Below are 13,345 nucleotides of genomic sequence, written 5' to 3'. Positions count from 1 at the left end.
TTCAGAGAAGAAGAAAATTCCCAAATATAAAATAAAACCTCAAAAATAAATAAATAAATAAATACGGATGTAAGAATATCACAAGAAGTTCAGGCATTAAATTACATTAAATTAAATTAAATTAAATTAAATTAAATTAAATTAAATTAAATTAAATTAAATTAAATTAAATTAAATTAATAAGTAATAAATAATAGTAAATAGTAAATAATAATTCAGATGAAAATTAAGAATAAAAATATACAATGTGTGTAAAAAGAAATCTTAGTTCTAAAATCATGTTCAAAATATAAAACTGTGTGAAAAATTTGCACAAGAAAATGACCATGTGGAATATTGACACGTGAAAATTAGCAAATGTGCGGAAAAATCATGTGAAAAAATAATTTCTGAAATAATAAATTGCGTGAAAAGTATCCACCGTGTCCACATGTGCAGCCTCCACATTACAGGATTATAGGAAAATAGGAAATTCATGACTTTTCTGTCAGGCCATAAGACACAATCCAGGCTGAGAGCTAATGTCTCGTATCCTGAAGAGCTTCGCAATGTCTCTGAAATTCCATGAACCTTAGAAGAACCTGAAACGCATCTGAACATCTGCACGTGTAAACAAAACGGCATTCATGACGACTGGTGAGCATCAACGGTCTCTCTGAACTTTCTGACAACTAAATATTTTCCAGTGTTGCGCCGTAGAAAACGTGGTTTGTGTTGGAAATAAAGCATGTGAGGGTTTTTTTAAAAAAAATAAGAATGCCATCTTGTGGTTAAAAGAAAGCACTGGTTGTAAGGTTGAAGCTCCTGTTAGGATGGTAAGATGGTGTTTCATCTGAAATCCAAAGCAAAATGAGAATCATGTGAAGTGTTAGGGTTTTGTCTTGGGGAGTTTTATTACGCAACACCAGAGATGGAGAGAGACACTGTACTTACAAATGAAAGTTTATTGTCTACTGTTTTAATCTCTTACTGAATTAACAGTAGGAGTCTGGAGGCAGAAATGACCTAAAGTGACCTGTCTGCATTATAACATAGACAAGTGTAAAAAGTTCTAAAGATCTGACCACAAGTTCACTAGCTAGGAAAACATGCTAACTCAGACTTGCAGTCTTGGAATTCGTCTTGCATGTTGTCTAATGCTGAGTTATCTTTTAGGGAAAAAATGCTAATGCACATTAAGAAGAGAAATCAAACTTTACTAGCTAACCTATTTAACAGGCTGATTTACAAAACTAGCCAGCTATCTGGACAAACAAAATGTAACTAACTAACTTCAAAATGTTACTAGCTAATTTAACAGAATGATATTCAAAACCTAGCTAGCTAATTCCAAATATTTTACTTGCTACTTTCCTAACTAATGTAATAAGCTAATTAAAAAAAAGAGAGAAAAGATCTAGCTAATGTTGTGATTAGCCGATTCACAAAATCTTTTTATAGCTAGTTAATTTAGCCAGCCAATTCACAAAACATAACTAGCTACCTAATTTAATGAATAATTTACAAAACTTTACTAGCTAGTCATTTTAACAAGATCATTCACCCAGTGTCACGAGCTAGCCAATTTAATGAGGAATTAATAAAAAAAAAAAACTGATTTGTAAAACTTAACTAGCAGAACTGACTTAACTTACTCTTGAATTTTAAAGGCAGAAAATTTACATATTTATTTTAGGAGGAAAAGAAAAATCAGGTCACACGACTGTTTATTGAATATTATTAAACTTCATTAAATATTAAACTAATGTTAAAATAATATTAAACTTTTTAACAAATGAATGAATAAATTTATTAAATAATTAATTAACTGACAAATAAATAAATAAATAAATAAATAAATAAATAAAAATAAACATTTTTAACCACATTTTTTAAACCACATTTTTCCATAACCAGCATTAAACCAGGTGAACTTGCTGATACATTGTGAGATTTACTGGAGTCTACTTCTACTACTAACTATTACTAAAACTAATTATCATTAGCTGCATTACCATTGTATTATCTTTTAATCTTGGTAGCTTAGTGGTTAAGCTGGCGGACTACTGATCAGAAGGTAGTGAGTTCAAATCCTAGGTCCACCAAGCTGCCCCTGAGCAAGGCCCTTAACCCTCATTTGTATAAAATGAGCTAAACTGTAAGTCGCTCTGGATAAGGGCGTCTGCCGAATGCCTTAAATGTAAATCCTTTTGCTCGTTTTGAGCACCTCTACTTTGTGACGCAGTTTAATATAACCTTTCAAACCTCAGCGTTTCTGGATCCACCAGTTATTTATTTTTTTTATCAGCATGAAGCTGGAGAAAGAAGAGAAAAGTGAAAAGCAAACACTAGTGTACTCAAACACCATCTGTGAGTTTGGTTTCATCCTTCAACTGAAAGATCACTAGAAATAAAGTACTACAGGGAGCCACAGAGGAGAGAGAAAAGTCCAGAGCTCGCTGTGCAGCTGACATGAGAGTGAAGATATCTGCCATTAAAGGACTCGGGTGTGTGATCAGTTTCCTGCAGGACGGGAAATTACAGGTCCATTTGGAATGTCAGTGATGGAGCTTTATTTGTTTTATTTTGTAAGAAGTCGTTCTCACACGGTGCTGCTGAGGATGATGACGAGGGTGATGAAGATGACCGTAGGGATTCAGGGGTTTATTTGAACCCACTGATTTTTATTTCATCATTGATTTAAAACATATTTAAAACATGTTGCTCAATATTGAGAGAATTTGGAGATAGTCTAAATTTCGGAGACTATGAAATTGTTTTCTACACTAATGCTGGAATTTTTTTTAATGTATATGTATAACTGGAAACTGAATTTTTTTTTACTATTTTGAGAATTTTGAAACAAAGAACAGGAACGTTCAAGATATTAAATATTAAATACTCTAAATTCAAGATTCTGTGCTTTTTTTAAGTCGTTTAAGAGTCCAAACTCTGATGGATTTGGTCTATCTTTAGGTTTTTCACGAATTTCTCGAGTCTACACCAACTTGAATTCACACCGTCATTAAAGCAAAACTCGAATATACCGAAATGTTCAGAAATCCTGAAATTCGTGTCAAATATTTCTACTTTTCACTCCTGTTGTTGCTGATAATATCATTTCGAATTCAGGATCATGTACTAAACAACCTAGAATCATTTTTATTAGCGGTTTAAGATATTCGGACCTTTCTGTATGTGATACTTTGACGTTCATTCTCTTTCTTTCATTTTTTCTTTCTTTCTTTCTTTACATTTTTCTATTGGGTTTTACAGAACAAAACAGTTGCCAACACAACAATTGTAAGAAATAATAAGAGTTCTAGATACATTTTATATAGATAAAGTAAAAAAGAAATTAACTTAAAAAAGAAAGAAAAGAAAAGAAAAGAAAAATTCCTCTCAACTCTCATTCAAGTGTATCTGTAATAGATAAATAAACAACCAGACCATCACCCTCACTACACTAAACATGATACTAGCACTCAGACAATCCGAGAAAGTCATGTTAGAACAAGGAGGGTCAAAAATCTATCCTCTTAGCCAGCTGGAAAAATATTTTCCAAAAAGATATTTTCTCAAATGTATTAGGAGAAACCCCTTAATGAAAATCTAATCTTTTCCAATTTGCCAAAAAAAAAAAAAAAAAGTACATCTCTAATCCATTGAGAAAGAGGAAGGTTTTGGTGATTTCCAGTTGATCAATATAAGCTCTATCAAAATACCAGTAAGAAGAGCAAAGGCCAGGGCATCCTTTGTGATCATAGAAAGGGAAGAGGATTGGGAAAAGAGCATGAGAGAACCCGAACCATGCAATAAGAACGTTTAGTTCTACCCCCCCCCCCATCAATTCTGATAAGGTGTCAAAGAATCCCATCCAAAAGTTGTATAATGAAAAGAAATCTTTCTGACTTTCACTCTTTCACAAATCAGCTAAAATTCTGTAACTGAAAGAAAATCACAAATTGGAAATGAATAACTATCCATCCATTTTCTATACCCGCTTTATCACGGGCAGGGTCACGGGGCTCACACTGGGCAAAAGGCAGGGGTACAGGTCGCCTGTCCATCGCAGGGCCAGATATATAGACCACGCACACTCATGGGCAGTTTAGAATTACCAGTCAACCTAATGTATGTGTTTTTGGACTGTGGGAGGAAACCGGAGTAAACCCACACAGGCACAGGGAGAACATGCAAACTCTACAAAGAAGGGGATTCAAACCCAGGACCTTCTTGCTGGGAGGCAACAGTGCTAACCACTGAGCCACCATGCTGCTCTGAAATGAATAACTACAGATGGATGAATTCGTAAAGACCTGGCAACCGTGTCTGAAAACTCTCCTTTAGTCACTTGTTCACTTCAACAAATATAAAAAAAATATTTTTTTAAATGTAGTGGTCAGAATTCTTTTGACTAGTTTGTTTTGTGTAACTGTAAATGGATAAAAAAAAAGCATCATACTTTTATTCTAAATGAAATCTTTAACAAAATGCTGTGAGGAAAAAAAACAAAACACTTCTGTTATTGAAAAATAATCAACTCCATGGTGGCTTGAGTAAATCCGTGTCATCACATAACCCTGTAGTTTATTATTTTCCTCTAACAGCACAACATGTCGCGTTTCATTCCTCACTCGTCAAACAGAACCCGTTTGGAAAGATAAAGTGACAAATTCTTTTAATTTATCATAACTGCTGAAATAAAAACAGCTCATAGTTCTGGATTAGAGAGGTTATTAAATCCACAGTGTGCGGGCCAAGCGCTGGGGGAGGACGGAAAACATGGTCTGATCTGACAATGGAATAAAGTGTGTGTGTGTGTGTCTGGAATATGACATACACGCTTCTGATCCAAGACGTCTGCAGCTTCACCAAAGGCATTTGGATGAAGTTTGAGGGTTTGTCATATCCGAAACATCTGCCGAAAATCTAGCACACACACCAAATTACTGCTGGGTTTTTACTAATAATTCAGACTGGAATATCAGCAGACCAGTAAAAAAAATTTTTTCATTCCATCCAGAAAAAAAATGTTGATCATGTAGCTGAAAAAAATTGAGCTCATTTTTTAAATACAGTTCTCATTCTTTTGGAATAATTTAGGTTGAAGTTACACCTCAGCTACACCCCCCAAACCATGCCTCGGTTTGCACTGACCACCCTCTGCGTCCGAGTAACAGGAACCAGCCATCACAGCGGCGTATTAGCCGCTCCACTACCGTGTTACGCTGCTCGAACCGACGACCTTTTTGTAAAATAATGAACGCTGTCGGTGCCAGCGAAGTGGTCATGATGGAAAAGTCAGAGCTGACAGGATGTAAGGATGTGAGAGGGGGATTTCTCCTTCCTCACTAAAGCCAAACCAAGATTCTTGGAAAACCAAATCCCCTCCACAGAGAACATGAAGAAAGGAGGGGGAAAAAAAACATACAGGAAGAGTTTCAGACCAGCTCCGAGCCTCGCTGAATCACTCGCTTTCATCCGGACAACAAACGACATGGTTAAAGACGTGAAACGTGAAAAACAGCCGAAAAAGCTAGACATTTTTTCTTTGTCGCTGTTCCAGGTACGGAAATGTAACATTCATGCTATCGACCTGTATCTTTGTTGGGATTTAAATTGAAAGTGGGCGTGGTCTACACTAATAAATAAAGCACTCCATCGTTTTAATCAACTTTTGCAGTTCTTCATCCTCAGCTACATCGCTCCAGGTCATACCTGCTCTGAACCAGATGCCCTGTGGAACTTTCTGGATAGCTTTCGTTCTAATGTGACTGAGAAAAGCTAGGGAACTTAATGTATTCTTAATTAAAACTCTTCAATGCTACAGAAATGTCACAAATTAGTGATGTAATACAAAAAAAAATTAAGATTAAATACCAAATTAATGCTTTTCATTATTAGTCAATGAAATAAAATATTTTACTGGAAAATAATAAAGTCATTATACTGAAATGCCTTTTAAAGAACTCCATTTTGGTTTTTGTTTTATTTTTTATTTTTTATCTTTATTTATTTCCCTATTTTTCCCATTTTGGATGATCATCCTGCTGATTCCCAAACATCATCCATAATCAAGAAAAATACTTTTTCATAATTACACACTTTCACTAACATACACCGACCAGGCATAACATTATGACCACCTGCCTAATATTGTGTTGGTCCCCTTTTGCTGCCAAAACAGCCCTGACCCGTCCTGCACTGTGTATTCTGACACCTTTCTATCAAAACCAGCATTAACTTCTTCAGCAACTTGAGCAACAGTAGCATGTTTGTTGGATCGGATCACACGGGCCAGTCATCACTCCCCATGTCCATCAGTGAGCCTTGACCGTCCCTGTCACCGGTTCACCACTGTTCCTTCCTTGGACCACTTTTGATAGATACTGACCACTGCAGACTGGGAACACCCCACAAGACCTACAGATTTGGAGATGCTCTGATCCAGTGGTCTAACCATCACAATTTGGCCCTTATGGTCAAACTCGCTCAAATCCTTACTCTTGTCCATTTTTCCTGCTTCTAACACATCAACTTTGAGGACAAAATGTTCACTTGCTGCCTAATATATCCCACCCACTAACAGGTGCCATGATGAGGAGATACTCAGTCTTATTCACTTCACCTCTCATTGCTCACAATGTTATGCCTGGTCAGTGTATAATCTCACTGTTGTTAATGAATATCACAGTAAAACATGTTTGCTAGCCAACCAGGCAAGCAAAATCTCCCATGTTTTGGTTCCTGGGTATTTAATAGACGTAATCTATAAACATATTGCAAGCAAGTAAGCTAACTAACTAGCATCAGTTAATTAGTTAACAGATATATGTCACTATATTTGGGCTAACAGTAAACATAAGCCTATTTTATTTGTTTGCTATAATCTTTACTGCCCTCACTCAAACATTCTAGATTCAGGTCAGCACCTAGAGATTTAATCCTGACCGAAAACCATTTGACAAAAGCATTTGTTTAATGTTGGCCTTTTGAACTGTGCTGGATAACGTGCACTGATATTGGGTGTTCTAATCCTTGCCTCATTTTCCCCCTCACAGATCCCACACCTGCGAGGCGAGGATAAGAACAAAAGCAGTTCCCATTGCTTCATGGCCAGATCTATAAATCTCCGTCTCTGGCTCTCGTCCTGACTTCTCTGGTTCAACAGTGCAGGTACGGCAGCTTGGATACGCTTTCTTGTGGTTTCTCTACAAAAAGGTCTTGTGTTATCCAAAAGTCCTCATCCCTAGAAACGCTAAAAAGGAAAACTTGACATTATAACCATCACGGGACAGCCAGAGACCTGGTATAATACGAGAACACGGCTGTGATATTGTATATGGGTTCTGCTTCATTGGGAAAGTTCTCTTTAGATTTACTGCAGGTTCCTACTTTCAGGATAAACGTCTTGCTCTGGATAACAGCTGGAGGTAAAAGTTGGGATTAGTGTAGAGGTGAGTTTGAGGTTATGCTTGAGGTGAATGTTACCATTTAGTATTAAAATGATAATTAGAAATAAACCAGATAGCTGCAACAGAGGAACATAGCAACATTAAAAATCTCATATGGAGTAGAATAGCTGTAATTTTTATTTTTAGAGGAATTAACACAAATCAAAGTCAATAATAGTAATAATTCTGCTGTTTAAGAAACCCTATTATAAGAAAATAACATGGGGTTACCCTGAAGTGTTATTACCCCATAATATCCCAAACTATTCCAGTTCTTTACACCACATTCATTAGGCTAACACTAACGATTTTTAAATATCTTTCTTTAACGTTCAAGACACGTCACTTTTTATCCATTTATAGCTACAGTTCATGTTAAGGAAAGTCTTTGAAACATTTCCCCACATCATCATATTAAAGCAGCTCAGAACCTCCTTGTGGACCAGCAGTAGGATCCTGTGCTTTCATTGACGCGGCCCGGGTTTGATTCCCGGGCAGGGCGCTAACACAGCCACTGAAGAGTTAACTCTTAGTGCCGGTCCCAAGCCCGGATTAAATGGGAGGGTTGCGTCGGGAAGGACATCCGGTGTAAAAACCTGTGCCAAATCGAAACATGCAGACCAAACGATCCGCAGGGGTGACCCCGAACAGGGGACAGCCGAAAAGAACAACAACAACAACAGCATATTAAAGCAGCTTCAAACTATAGCTCTCACCAGCCTGGATTATTTTCCACTGACACTGGAGACTCCTTCCGTTAAGCTTGAACAAACGTTTCCTTACACTGGTCATTATTTTCCAATATACAATATAAACAATTTGTTGAAAAGGACGAACCAGTGCATGCTGGGACATTTTTGTCAGTAATACTTGGACTATAACAAAGTATATCAAACTGTTTGGTATAAAAGCAGCTCAGGCAAAATGAATATTTTCTTTTTGTTATGAAAGTGTATCCTTAATACTGTGCACAAAGAATTCCTGACTTTTATGTGTGTTTCAAGATCCACTGTACGTGCCTAGAACATAAAAAGTATCCTGGCATATGACCCCTAACCCCTGTGTCCATACATAAAGGTCCTCGTATGACGGCTCACTGTTCAGTTCCTTTTTATAATAATAATAATATGATTTATGCACCATTTTTTCTTCAGATTAGATTTCGTCAAATTGTTGTCTACTCATACAGTGAAGTATGGCTCCTGGCTTTTCTTTGGAGCACATGCTTGGTCTCCTGGATGCTTTTTCTTCAACATTTGACTTACCCTTTGGATTCCCTCACTAATAACATTGCATTTGTAACCAAGAAGCTGTATGTAATATGATTACTATAAGAGCTAGCTAGTCATTTTTGTTTACCACACTATTAAACTAAATAAAATTCTGATTCCTAGTCTAGCATCAATAAGCTAAGGTGAACAAAAAGAAGCTAAGAACAGTAACTCAGGTATTTAGGATTTTTTTTTGGCAGTCCCTGGCAAGCCTAGCCTATTTCCACCCATTCTTCTCATGATCTTTCTCTCTCTCTCTCTCTCTCTCTCTCTCTCTCTCTCTCTCTTCTCTCATGCTCTTTGTTCTAAGAGTCAGTTTCATCGATCTTCCTTTGAAAGGAAAGCTCCCAAAATGGAAGCGCTCTAACTCAGTAACTCAGACGACCCTCATTTACGGTATAAATAGGCAGGATAACGATGAGGACTGAGATGAAGCAGATACGATGAAGGGTCTGGGGTTTGAAGATCCATAACAGGAACTCTTCTGTCCAGTATCACTAGTGTGTCAGTTTATAACTCGCTTTGCTTTTGGGTTTGTTTTTGTTTTTGAGATATTTAAAAAAAGGGAACACTTAGCCTTTGAATATAGAAACAAAGGAGCAGCTGGTGGGGAAAATCCGGGTTCACACACTCTGACCCGAGCTCACATAGTGGAGATGTGGCAGAATTGGGCCGTTATGACTCGGTCAATTAGGGCTGGAACAGTCTGAGCGGTCCAGACTTTATTGTTGTGCTCTGAATTCTTTCTTTAATTGCTGTTTTGGTGTGTGTGTGTGTGTGTGTGTGTGTGTAGATTTTTTTGTGTGGCTTTGCATGGAAGCATTTTATGGTGTCCACTTGAAAATACCCAAAGAAAATACAATTTCTCAGTGAAATAATGAACTGTAACTGTAGTCCGGTATTTTAAAATTATTTCTAAAATTACAGAATTTAAAATAGAAATACAGCTCTGACTCTTATTCAATTCTAAACAAATTCTGGAAGTGCAGGATTGTTTTTTATCCTCACAATATCTTATCACACTGTAATCATTATATACTGCATTAATTATTATATATTATAATTTTTAAACAAAAATTATATAAGAAATAGAAATATATATATATTTCAAAATTAATTATAATAGCATAATAATGTACATATTTAAGATTTATAAAAATAAATGCCATATTCTTCTATCTAGAATAAAAAATATATTCATCCCTCTCTTTGAGTTCATTTGTTTATTACTAAATAAAATCATTAAATAATTATAGCTACAGTTTGAATCCATAACCCTGTATATATGTCTATAAATATAAAATAACTGCAAACTGTTTATAGAAAAACATAAAACATGTAAATTATAATTTATTCTACTACAGCACTTCTCGAATATGATTGGTCAGAAGGTGTTAATAAGTTAATACCCTTGTTATATGTTATTGTTTCTCTAGCAGCCATTCGCATCATATAGTCTAGTAAAAAATATAGAATTATAGATAAGGTGTATAAGGTGTTTTTTCTGTTTGTTTAGCATGCATGGAAGGAGTCCCCAGTGTCAGCGCTTTGTAACAGCCGGAGGTAAAGGTGTAAATTAATGTTTTGTGTTGTGTGAAAGGGAAAATGGTGTAAGAGGAATAGAATCCTACAGTATGTACTGTTAAAGGAAAAGAATAATCTTTGGGGTGGTAATGATCATGTTTTCATTCAATTCAGTTTTAATTCAATTTGTATAGACCTTTTAACAATAGATATGGTCTATTAAGCAAACCAGAGGTAACGATGGCAAAGGAAAAACTCCCTGAGACTTCATGAATTCCTGTTTACTAAATAAGCACTAAAAGATTATAACTTTTTAGAAACCAAATACACCGACCTGAGGCTAAACATTATGACCACCTGCCTAATATTGTGCTGGTCGCCCTTTTGCTGCCAAAACAGCCCTGACCCATCCTGCACTGTGTATTCTGACACCTTTCTATCAGAACCAGCATTAACTTCTTCAGCAGTTTGATCAACAGTAGCTCGTCTGTTGGACCGGATCACACGGACCAGCCTTCACTCCCCACATGCATCAGTGAGCCTTGGCTGCCCATGACCCTGTATCTGGTTCACCACTGTTCCTTCCTTGGACCATTTTTAATAGATACTGACCACTGCAGACCGGGAACACCGCACAAGAGCTGCAGGTTTGGAGATGCTCTGATCCAGTGGTCTAGCCATCACAATTGGGCCCTTCGTCAAACTAATATATCCCACCCACTAACGGGTGCCATGATGAGGAGATGTTATTCAGGAGTGTTATTCACTTCACCTGGCAGTGCTCATAATGTTATGCCTGATCGGTGTACATGTGAGCTGTATTCTGTCTGGGAATTTAAATAGTAATAACTATAACCCAACCTATATTCCATTCAGTTAACCTCAAGACAGTGCAAGTTTTCCCTCTTGTTTTTCCTCTCCATATTTGTCTCCTCACTGTCTGACTACTTTTCTTCCCGTGACATTCGTTTGATGTTTCTCTTTATTTTTGCATCAGTACAGCTGGAATGTTTACCGGCCCGTTTTCCACTACAATTCCACACAAGATGACCTTACAACTGCTCCTGCTGCTGCGAGGAAACAAATTGCACAAGCAAATTTATTTTGAAAAGTTACAGATTGAGGACAGCATGTGAGAGCATCTCCTAAGGCTTTTGCGCAGGACGGCCAATAAAACCGCCGTCAGTCATTACAATCACACCGAGGTCTTCGTGAGGTCAGGTCAGACTCGCGGTCAGAGAGAATCAAACTGCTGCAGCAAACGAAAGAAAATTGGAAAAGTGGATGCTATGGGGATGTTTTGATCCCTGCTCGTGTGCTGATCAGTCTTCCTGTTAATCATCTGGACCTCAGGGATTTCGGTAATAAACAAGAGGAGACTGTGTTTCTCTGTCTGTAACCTCGGTGAAGTTCATTGTTTAAAAAGTCTAAAGGTCTAAATGGATACAAGCGGGAGAAATGCAGATGAGTATTAGAGTGTGATTTTAATAAAAGCCATGAAGAGCTTTATTATCTCCTGACGAATTAGGTCACACGTTAGCAGGTACAAAAATAAAATAAAATAAAATAAAATAAAATAAAATAAAATAAAAAATAATAAATAAATAAATAAGTACAAAAATAAATAAATAAATAAATAAATAAATAAATAAATAAATAAATAAATAAATAAATAAATAAATAAACAAACAGATTACAATGCATTAGTAAAAACATTCTGGAAAAATCTTTGGTTACACCATATGAAAAATTCTGTCATTTCTAATAGAAATAGAAATAAGCAGTACAATAATTGATATAATCATAATAATAATAATAATTATACGAAGAAAATCAGAAGAAGAAGTTACAGCATAATTACTGAAGCAACAAACGAACCTCAGCTGTCAAAATTGTCCATTTTTTATTTCACTTCCATTATTTTATAAACCAGATTTTCCCATAATGCAGATTTTAGCTAATTCCTGTAATAACTATCACAAAAACACTGGCGTACCAACACCATGCATCAAACAGATGTTGTGTTCATTTGTGCACAGCATTATAGGTGATGTAATTCTCATGCCCCTTATTCACACTCCTGCAGGAAAGGGTGACGCCCCGTTCATCTGTCAGATAACTCCTAGAAGATGCGTCCAAGGTAAACAGGGTGTGTGTGAGGATAAACTTCCACAAGAGGTGTGTTTCTGACATGTACTTGACAAAACCTCTCTAATTACCGTCCAACAGAAACAGCCTCGGACCGTCCGAGCGGGTAACGAGGAAGGTGAAAACGTACATACGGGAAAAGGCTAGAGTCCGTAACCCTGACGTAGTCTCCACCCTGGCTAATATGACAGGAAGATCGCATCCTGGACACTGATGCTGCTTTGGAAATGAAGAAAGGCTTTGGATGATCACGTATCATCAGGGGATGTTTCACAAAGGTCGTATTATCATGATCCACATTTAACAAGTCATCAAATCAGAGTCAGATAAGGACTGGAGTCACTCCAGATGTTACCACAGAGGTGCTGAACCTCTGGAATCCTGCCGGTCCACCCTCCTGGGTTTAGTTCCAACTCTTAACTAGCAGGCTAAACTTTTCCAACACATCAGAAGCTTTTAAAGTGTAAATTCTACATCATAAAGTTTACTTAATAAATTTGTGCACTAAAGATTGGGTTGGAGCTTGAAGAACTGATAAACCTTATCAGATGACAGATTAGAGAGATGTTTTTGTGAGTTTGTAAAAAATAAACCTGAAAAGTCTCGTTTACGGAAGAATGTCACATACAACCGTAACCTAAACGTAAGAAGTGCTACTTCGTTCACTGTTGAGTCTGGGAGCTGCCATGTTGAATAGACAGATGTGACTCAGATTTGAAGAGACCTGTCAGGGGTCAGTTTACCCACTATAAGTATCAAAGTATGCAAGATAGCCGCTGTAGATATCCTCGTTTTTATAGCAGTAATTATCATAAATGTCTGTGTGGTGAAATCCCAACGTAAACAGTGGAGGAAATGTAGCAGCAAATGACACTGTGGTCACACTGCGACAAACTGGAACATTGTGTCTCAAATCTCATATTTATGTATGATTCTAGGGGCACTGCGGGATCGTGGTTAGCATAT

Source organism: Hemibagrus wyckioides, linkage group LG20 (assembly GCF_019097595.1).
Source record: "Hemibagrus wyckioides isolate EC202008001 linkage group LG20, SWU_Hwy_1.0, whole genome shotgun sequence".
Classification (NCBI taxonomy): domain Eukaryota; kingdom Metazoa; phylum Chordata; class Actinopteri; order Siluriformes; family Bagridae; genus Hemibagrus; species Hemibagrus wyckioides.
Note: the sequence above shows the minus strand (reverse complement) of the source record.